Here is a 10,900-nt window from a genome sequence, read left to right on the forward strand (position 1 = left end):
GAAGTCCCTCTTCCAAAGGCTTAAGACCTACATAAACAAAAAGAGGCACAACAAGGTGGATGTGCTCCCATCTCCGGAGAGCCCCATCGTGGATCTCCCAGCGGCCAGTAACCCTTGCGTGACCCTCAGGGACGGGCCAGGATGCACCCGCCTTATCACGGTACTCCCCTGTCCAGCCCAGGAAGTGGTCATGGAGAGAGAAGTCTCCGGAAAGATCTGGGCCCGATCTAGAGCTTCAAATGCCTCAAAACAGGCCCTCGTCAGCATCACTGAGGAGACCCTCCAGGAGTTGATCGATGAGCTGTCCTGGGATATTGAGGACAAACACGCCAAAAACTCCCTCTGGAAATGTTTGCAGTGCTCCTTCAAGAGGAAGAAGGGCCACACTGCTGACAAAAAGGAGGACATGACCACTGATAGATATTGAGCATGAAAGTAATTGAATTAAGCTTGACACAATGTATGAGAGTACTAACTATCTCTGTATGGAGGACACTAGGTAGGAAATGTGATGTCCCATTACTGATGGGTCCCAAAAACCCTGTCCATACCACCTGTTAGGAACTGTGTATGTGACTGTCATAGGACTCTCTGAATAGACCCTTGGGTCATAGGTTGGAATACGCCATACAAGGGTATTTTGTAGGACTTATAATAGTCTGTGTAATGGTTGGCTATGAACACTGACCACCTCCTATGTGTCCTGGTATAAATGACTGTGTTTACGTTGTAAGCATTTGGAGAGAACAATGAAAGAACTATGGAAGGTTATCATCGTAAACCTCATGCTGAATAAAGGCTCTCCCCTGACTTCTGGTTGCATTTATTTTGTTCATGGATCAAACTTGGACAGAATCTAACACCACTGAATGCTGCTTTCCGTTTCTTCATTTCCTGAGATTGCTCTGCAAATAATTTGCATTCCAGTCAATTTATGAGGGATGGGATGAGCCATGTGGAGTGTCCAAAAGGTTGAACTCTCACTTTTCTGTTATATTCACTGCTTTTTGTTATTTGCTGTTGCATAACTCTTCAATGTCATAGATGAAAAACAACATATCTTCATACAACTTCCCCTAAATTGAACTAGAGCTACTTTCGGACATATTTTATGTAATAACAATATTTCTAGTTTTTTTAATTAATTTGATGACCAACAATTAATTTGATTCGTACTGCCTGTTAAGCTAAAAGTCACAGAATTGTAGTAATTGCAATAATAGTTAAATGCAGTGCAGTAGGCTATGTTCACATTTGGATGAAACAGAAAGATCAGACAAGGGATCACTCAGCAGACAACGAAATATGTTCAATAATGGTGGGTGTATGTAGTATGTCTAATCATTGTAATTCTAAGCTGTATTCAAATCAACTCTTTTTGTTGGCTGTTTAAGGCCGAGGGAGTAGGGTGTGTGTGTGAGGCAGGGAGAGTCCCTGTCAAGCTATCTAAAAACTAACTGTTGTCTATTTCTGTGCCACAATGACGATCATTTATTTATTGATGTTTGCCAAATCACAGGAAGTCCCATTCTTTTAAACAGTTTGGTGATATTTTGCTATAATGAAGCATGTTTGGATTTTGCCACATTTATAAAAGATACAAATAACTGTCTGCTGTGCCATGGAAAAACATTAGGTGCATATTTGACTGCTCTGCTAAAACAAACTTGGACCAAACAATGACTGGTTGACTGGTGTCAGTCCTAATGTGATGTAAGAAGTGTGTGTGTGTATGCATGTCTATAAGGTCAAAGAGAGATGTTTAAGGCCGTCATTTTGACTTTTGTTTTCCACAGAGGGAAAGCCTTCGGCTGGCCGAGACACGTGTGGCCTGGCAAGCTACAGGCATCTTCCGACTTCACTGCCCAGCTAAGCAGCGCTGATCTGTTCAAACACGAAGTTCAAAGAGCAGCTCACCAGGTCAAACCCTGCAGCTCTACAGGTGCCCCAGAGAAAAGAAGCCCGCTGGTGGAGATTAGGACTCAGATCATGCCTGCCAGTTGCCAGCAGCAGGAAGACCAACGGTACTGGACGTTCCTCACCTGCTTCCCAGAGCAAGACCGCTGCTGGCCTAGCCGCCCTCCGACAGGTGAACCCCCTTCCATCCCTGCCTAAAGATGTCGCCATTGAGAAGTACTCTGGACTCCGGCTGAGGTCAGAATGCGTTCACTTCCCTCTTGCACACCCTTTCAGGAGCCATACACACAGAGCCATCTTCCCTGAGTCTCAGGTCTGTACTGATGGTTGTTTCAGACGGCCACGGGGGTCCTCCACGGAGATGGATCGTAAGATGGCCGACCGCAGGGTCATGCGGCTCTGAGTTGCCTGAGCGCCTGTGCAGGGAGAAGCTGTAATGGAGCAACTGGATCACCTTACCGTGCTGGTCAGCATGGCCATTCATCTGAGCAACAGCAGTGTAAGAACAGCACAAACTCTTTAACCTTCATCTGAAACTACTCACTACAAATGTAGCCATATTTACTTTTTGTTGTCCATTCAGTTATCCTTAAATTTTTTTTTTTCATATATGCAGTTGCTCATATGTTTGCATACCCTGGCAGAAATTGTGACATTTTGCATTGATTTTGAAAATAATGACTGATCATTCACTGATATCCTTTTATTTAAGGATTGTGATCATATGAAACAACTGTGTGATTTATTATCACACAGTTGTTTGGCTCCTTTTGAAGTCATAATGATAACAGGAATCACCCAAATGACCCTGATCAAAAGTTTACACACCCTTGTTTGGCCTTGTTACAGAAATGGAAGGTTACACACACTGGTGAAAATGACAAAGTGGAATTTCCCATACCTTTGGCTTTTTAAATTGCAATTAGTGTTGGTGTATAAATAGTGAATGAGTTTGTTAGCTCTCACATGGATGCACAGAGCAAGATACTGAGCCATGGGGAGCAAAAAAGAACTGTCGAAAGACCTGCGTAACAAGGTAATGGAACTTTATAATGATGGGAAAGGATATAAAATGATATCCCAAGCCTTGCAAATGCCAGTCAGTACTGTTCAATCACTTATTAAGAAGTGGAAAATTCGGAGATCTCTTGATACCAAGCCAAGGTCATGTAGACCAAGAAAGATTTCAGTCAAGACTGCCAGAATAATTGTTTGGGATACAAAGAAAAACCTGCAGGTAACCTCAGGCGAAATACAGGCTGCTCTGGAAAAGACGATGTGGTTGTTTCAAGGAGCACAATACGACGATGATACGAATGAGCTGCATGTTCGAGTTGTCAGAAAGAAGCTATTACTGTGCCAATACCACAAAGTAGCCTGGTTACAATATGCCCGGCAAAACCCTGTCACGCTTCACATCTTGTGGCACACTGTAATTTGAAGTAACCAGACCAAAATAGAGCTTTATGGTCACAACCTTGGGATGCTCTTGGACTTTCCAGCACGCCAGTGACCCTAAGTACAAGGCCAAGTTGACAGTTATGTGGTTACAGCAGGAAAAGGTGAAGGTTCTAGAGTTTCCATCACAGGCTCCGGACCTTAATATCATTGAGTACGGGAAGACGTTCAGCATCTGGAAGCTGTCTGACCTTCATGACCTGGAAGTATATGTATCTCTCTTCCTGTTTGGTGAAGTGTATAAGGGGCACTGGAAGACTGAGCCTGGCACTGTGATGGGAATCCTTAACCCCAACCTCATGAAGCCTAAAGATGGATATGACGGGGTGAGGGGCCTCTGTCTGCTTTCACTAGTGTGTGTCAGTTGGTGTAGGTCCTTCTCACCAACCAAGGCCTTCTTACCATCTCTCTCTGTCTCTTCTCCCGTTCTCCAACATCTTTTTTTTTTGTTTCTCAGATCTCCCTGGGGAAGCTCAGGACTTTGGCACATGTAAGGCAACCAAGATGAATGGAGAGCACCTGGTGTGTTTTGGTCAACATTCAGAACCTTAAATTGATACAGCCTCTACCCACTCTGAAACCCACACTTAACTTCTGAACGAGCTTGAAGGCTGTTCGCTGCCATGTGAATTCTAATTCAAAATGCAGTTAATATCTGTTTCAAACTCTCTCACCCTCCATCTCTCACCCTCTTCAGTATAAGTGCCAGTACTGCCAGTACCATGTCAAGGCCCAGTAGAAGATGAGTTCCCAGCATGCCGAGCTGCAGTTATCTTTCTCTGGGAAGGTCAAGGGGAAGACCAACAGCCTGAATGAACGACTCTGTCAGACAGGTTTGCACTGTGGCGGCCTCTCCTCGCCAGCCTGCACTGCTGCACTGTGAGTGTGTGTGTGTGTCTGTGTTTGCGTATACTGTGTGTTGGTTTATAAACCCCTGTGTGTTTGTGTATTAGACGTGTGATGCTGTCTGGGTTGTGTTAACTTACATTCTCTGCCTCTCATGTCTAGGTCTTCATCTGGCTCCAAGAAGCCCACCCTGACCACCCTTGTGAACCTGTTTGTGAAGGGCCCAGGCCAGTAGACTGGGTAAGACTGGGGAAGGAGGATATCTTGGAGGGGATGATGAGGGTTAACACCACTGCTCTTCCTCTATTAATGTGTTCCTTGGCGTTTCAGCCTCGGTGTCTGACGATGTGACTGGCTGCTCAGAAGACTTCAAGGACCTGTTGTCCTTGCCGACCCCAGAGCCCTTCAGCTGAAGAAACACCTCACCAAACCCTCAGGTAGCTAACAGGTTCACTAACTCACACTGGTTTACACAGATCCAGGAATGACCGGGTCGGTGTGACAATGTCAAACACTCAGCAGAAAGACCCTTAAGACCGACCAGACACACTGGAATGTGATTTAAAAAGTTCAGTTCATGAATATCACCTTCAATGGCAAAGAGGTACATTTTTATTCTTGATGAAAAATCTGAATTTGCTGAGGTGGCGTCAGGCAGCTTCCTTGTACATTCAGAAATCGAGAGATTAAACGTACGAGAGGTGAACTGAGGTTTGGGATCTGCTAGTTCCCACGACTCCAATACCAGCAGGTCGGTTGGGACCATGTTGACCGTAGTTGCTGGCCGACTGTGACCGTCCTACGGTGTGGGAGATACCCATTTACAGCTCTGGAAGTCTAGATTAGGTGTCAGTGTTTCTCACCCTTTTGGGACCGCCATGTTCTGGTTGTACCAGCTGTCCTGTGCCTCTGACATGGGCACAACTCAAACTGCCTGTCTGAACGAGATGGAAAGTCATCACACTGTACCTTTTTCTCTCTTAATTTAACCTCTGTCTCTCTCTCTCTCCCACCTTGTCTTCCACCTGGTCTTCCCTCCCTTACTCCCCCTGGTTCCATAGGCTCGTCCGCTGCAGGGGTCCAGTCTATATCGGCCTCCTGATAAGGCAGAGACAGCAGCAGAAGCGGCTACTGGAGAACCGTCGGTGTAGAGCGGAGATCAGGCGCAGAGTACTCCAGAACTCTGTTAGGGCGGGGGTCCCCGGGGCCCGTCCTCCAGCCCTACTGTCCCCGAAAGCCGCCTCAGTGGTCCCCAGGGCCACCTAGAGCCCTGCTTCCCCCAACACCCCCACACTGGAGGGCCTTCAACGAGGGGGAGGATATCTTGTTTTTTGATGACACACTTCTCTCTCCCCCAGCAGCACTAAGCCTATCAGCCGCCAAAGTAGGTGGTGGTTATCCTATCATTGTTGCACTTCACACTTTTAAAATGCGGTATTGTCAAGAGGGTAGAGGTTAAAGGTGAAGCTGTCCCTCACTTTTTAGTTGGCTACTCTGAAGGAGCTGAGAAGGAAGGGGTCGGGGATGACCCCAACTCTGTGAAGAGGAAGAGGAGCAACAGTTCCGCCATCATCGTCAGAGTGCAGAAGATTCTGTCCTCATCTAATGGTACACACCAATCACACTGACCCATACCAACACACACACACAGACCCAGAAGCAGCATCCATACTTATACCCTTTCCTCTGCCTGCGTACAGTTGAACAGCCTGCAGTCAGGGAAGAAGCGCACGCCCAGAAAATGAGGCGGGAACAAATGGACTACGTCCTATCAGAGGAGTGCCAGAAGATCCTCAATGCTAAGTCCCGCCATGGGGCCGGACTTCAGGTGGTAAGCCAGCCTTGCATTATCCATAGCAGACGCCCTGAGAGTTCTTAGTAAGACCAGTCTACTAAAAAATACTAATACTACTACTACTACCACTACAATTACTACTACTAACACCACTACTACTACTATTACCACTACAATTACTACTACTAACACCACTACTGCCACTACTATTACTACTACTACTGACACCACTACTACTACCACTACAATTACTACTACTGACACCACTACTGTCACTACTTTTACTACTACTACTGACACCACTACTACTACCACTACAATTATTACTACTGACACCACTACTGCCACTACTATTACTACTACTACTACTGACACCACTACTACCACTACAATTACTACTACTGACACCACTACTGCCACTACTATTACTACTACTACTGACACCACTACTACCACTACAATTACTACTACTGACACCACTACTGCCACTACTATTACTACTACTACTGACACCACTACCGCCACTACAATTACTACTACTACTACTGACACCACTACTACCACTACAATTACTACTACTGACACCACTACTGCCACTACTATTACTACTACTACTGACACCACTACTAACACTACTATTACTACTACTACTGACACCACTACTAACACTACAATTACTACTACTGACACCACTACTGTCACTACTTTTACTACTACTACTGACACCACTACTACTACCACTACAATTATTACTACTGGCACCACTACTGCCACTACTATTATTACTACTACTACTGACACCACTACTACTACCACTACAATTACTACTACTGACACCACTACTGTCACTACTTTTACTACTACTACTGACACCACTACTACTACCACTACAATTATTACTACTGACACCACTACTGCCACTACTATTACTACTACTACTGACACCACTAATACCACTACAATTACTACTACTGACACCACTACTGCCACTACTATTACTACTACTACTGACACCACTACTACCACTACAATTACTACTACTGACACCACTACTACCACTACAATTACTACTACTACTGACACCACTACTGCCACTACTATTACTACTACTACTGACACCACTACTACCACTACAATTACTACTACTGACACCACTACTACTACCACTACAATTATTACTACTGACACCACTACTACCACTACAATTACTACTACTGACACCACTACTGCCACTGCTATTACTACTACTACTAACACCACTACTAATACTACTAGTATTACTACAACCACTACTAACAGCACTACTATTACTACTACTACTACTAACACCACTACTAGTATTACTACTATTACTACTAACACCACTACTACCCTTAATATTACTACTACTAACACCACTACTACCCCTAATATTACTACTACTAACACTACTACTATTACTACTGCTAACACCACTATTACCACTACTATTACTACTACTACTAACACCACTGCTACTACTACAATTACTACTACTAACACCACTACCATTACTACTGCTAACACCACTACTACCACAACCATTACTACTACTACTACTAACACCACTACTCCCACTATTATTTATCCTCCTAACACCACTACTACCACTACAATGACTACTACTACCACTACAATTACTACTACTAACACCACAACTATTACTACTGCTAACACCACTATTACCACTACTATTACTACTACGACTAACACCACTGCTACTACTACAATTACTACTACTAACACCACTACCATTACTACTGCTAACACCACTACTACTACAACTAACTCCACTACTACCACTACTATTAGTTTTACTAACACCACTATTACTACTACTATTACTACTATTAACACCACTACCACCACAACTATTACTACTACTAACACCACTACTATTACTATTGCTACCACCGTTGTAACCATGACAGCCTAGTGAAACTGACCACCATTCTTCATTTCATTGTAATGGTCCTCCTGACTCCTACCCCAGTTTTAGAATAATTCCTGGCGGAGTACCATTTGCAGAAGCGCTACTTTGATCCCCTGGTGAAGAAGGAGGCGATGGAGGAGAAGATGCGGAAATTCTGAGAGCAGAAGTGTCGAGCGGTCACCTGTAAAAAGGTCAGTTAACCCCCTGGTTCTTGAGTGGAGTTATTATTTTATTAAATCGGCATTTACAATACACCAGTTCATTACAGATGGAGTGAGTCTTGAGTGGAGATTAAAGCTTATGTTATTTCTTAGCGACACCATTAAGCAGATGGGAAACATTGTCTTCCCAATTGCGTTCAGTGCTTATGCTGACTTTCATTGTACTATGATACATTAGTGTAATAGTAAATACTGTCCACTTGAGCTTAAGATATTTTTCTGTTTTTTTTCTCTGTTTTATACAGTCATTTCCCTCTTTAAAGGGGGTCAGTTACTTTTGTCTTTGCTGTAAATTAGCATGAGTCAACATACCACCGACTCCCATCTCTGTCTAACCACCCGGGATTTCAAGGGCCAACGTTCACATTTCCATAACTGCTGAGCTGCAGTAGTAGACAGATTTGATCAGACTATTTTTCGTTGCTCTGACGTGGTTGCTAAGTGGACGCTGTTGACCATGTCTCCAGTGTAAGTACACCTACTTCAAGCCTGCTGATGGCCGTGTTGAGGAGACGCGTGAGCTGTTTTTGTACTTCTTCAAATGTCCCTGTGGACAGAAAGCCATTGTGCTGGACCGCCTGCCACACAAACTATTTAGGTGAGAGACACTGTACACACTCTCTCTCACACACACACACATCTAACAGTTTAGACACCCAAACATATTATAACGCTGTGTTCTCTGTTGCAGTAACTGTGGCATTCAAATGGGAAAGAGATGGCATGCTGAAGGGAAGCGTCGTGTTTTTGTGGATTTGTAGTTCAGCTGGACCGTAAGCATCTCCTCCAATCCGATTGATCCTCGGTCCCACTACTTCCTGTAACTGTTCCTTGTCTGTGTCTACAGGAGAAGTCGGGGCCCAAGATTCTCAACCGCATGAAGAAGTCCTCCCCTCTGATCATCACCGTCTTAGTTTTTATCCTATACAGCTCTTTATTTTTAGGTCATGCAACCATTTTAAAGTCATTAATAGTTGATTGTGGGTTTTAAATTACTGTATTGTTAATGAATTGGATTGTTGCTTTGAGTAGTGTTTCCACCCCTGTTACAAATGTGCTTATTAAATCCAGTGATTTTCCAACAATCTCATCTGCCTTTTTGTCTGACTTGACTCACTTGAAGGAATTGTCTCCTGTTCCTTATTTGGTACTTGATCTTAGAAGGACCAAGATGGTTAGAGGAACTAGATTAAGACAGGATAAGAAAGTGAATGTGTGCTCACTGTTGTGCAGCTCCTAAATGTGATTTAAAACCGCTTGAAGTTTTGTAGTGGTCTAAGTGGGTTGTATAGAACACATCCTGTATTCAGAGGCCACCAGGACAGGTAATGACTGTAGTACGCCTTTAGTACAAACTGGCGTTGCTCTCCTAAGGTACAGGCCTGTCTGCTAGTGTCCTGGTACTTAAAAACAGGGAAAGAAGCATGTTTTTGGTCCTTGTGGGGTTTGGGAATGTAACAAAAAAGTGAAATAAGTAGGTTTCTGGTCCTGGTGGTGTGAGGGAGTAGAACTAAACAGTGAAAGAAGCATGTTTCTGGTCCTGGTTGGATGTGGGATTGCTTTGGAAATAATTCACATTTTAGTCCATTTTTGAGTAGGTGAGGGGGAGGGAGGAGGAGAGAGGAGGGGTGAGGGAAGAGGAAGAAGAGGAGGGAAGAGGAGAGGTGGGAGCAGGGTCGCCGCTAATAATTCTTTTGAGGTAGGAGCAGGGCCGGGTTGTCACTAACGATCTCTTCACACCTCAGTCAAACAGGTAAGATTTATCTGATATGTGCTTAAATCTGCACAGATGAAATTGTCTTTGCTCTTTTACCTTTCATCAGCCTCTATCACATCTTTTCGCTCACTACCCTTTACAAGCATGAAGCATAAAGTACTGTCAATCGTAGATTAAAATAAACCATTTAACCTGCTTATAGCCTAACATACAATACAACAGGCAAGTTGATGTTAGTGTTACTAAGCTGCTTTCAGTTGAAACTTCTACAAATGATTGCTTGGAATAACTTTTAGTTGTTGCTACATGAGCTCACCTTGTCTCACGTCTTTAGTAACACCATCAGGAGCTACTGAAGTACCTGATGCTGCTCCACTCCCTCTGACTGTTTCTGAGACTAAGGATCATGTGTTTCATGATGTTTAGCTTTTCTAGGTGTGGAAAATGGAAAATGTTAGCAATTTATCAAGAAAACACTCTTCAGTCGTTAGCATAACAGTTTATTATTTCAGGCCTAATCGTATATACGGGAACAAGTATCCTGACAAAAAAAGTACCAGTACAGAGGCTAACACAGAGTAGTGTCATGACAGTTGTTTTCATTTTACATGGCTAAGTTTCAAACTTAAACCAATCTGCCACAACATGATGACCACCTGCCTAATATTGTGTATGTCCCCCTTTTACCACCATAACGGCCCTAACCCATTGAGGCATGGACTCCACTAGACCTCTGAAGGTGTGCTGTGGTGTCTGGCACCAAGGCGTTAGCAGCAGATCCTTTAAGTCCTGTAAGTTGCGAGGTGGGGCCTCCATGGATCAGACTTTTTTGTCCAGCACATCCCACAGATTGGACTGATATCTGGGGAATTTGGATGCCAAGTCAACACTTTAACTCATTTTTGAGTTCCTCAAACCATTCCTGAAACATTTTAGCTTTGTGGCAGGGCGCATTGTCCTGCTTAAAGAGGCCAATGCCATCAGGGAATACCGTT

The 10,900-nt window shown here is 43.9% G+C and overlaps 1 pseudogene; it reads left to right on the forward strand.

Annotated features, from left to right (window-relative positions):
- The first annotated feature begins 1,758 nt into the window (after positions 1-1,758).
- Positions 1,759-9,235, forward strand: LOC105009832 (annotated as a pseudogene).
- Positions 9,236-10,900: the final 1,665 nt, after the last annotated feature.

Source organism: Esox lucius, chromosome 14, assembly GCF_011004845.1.
Source record: "Esox lucius isolate fEsoLuc1 chromosome 14, fEsoLuc1.pri, whole genome shotgun sequence".
NCBI classification, from domain to species: Eukaryota; Metazoa; Chordata; class Actinopteri; order Esociformes; family Esocidae; genus Esox; species Esox lucius.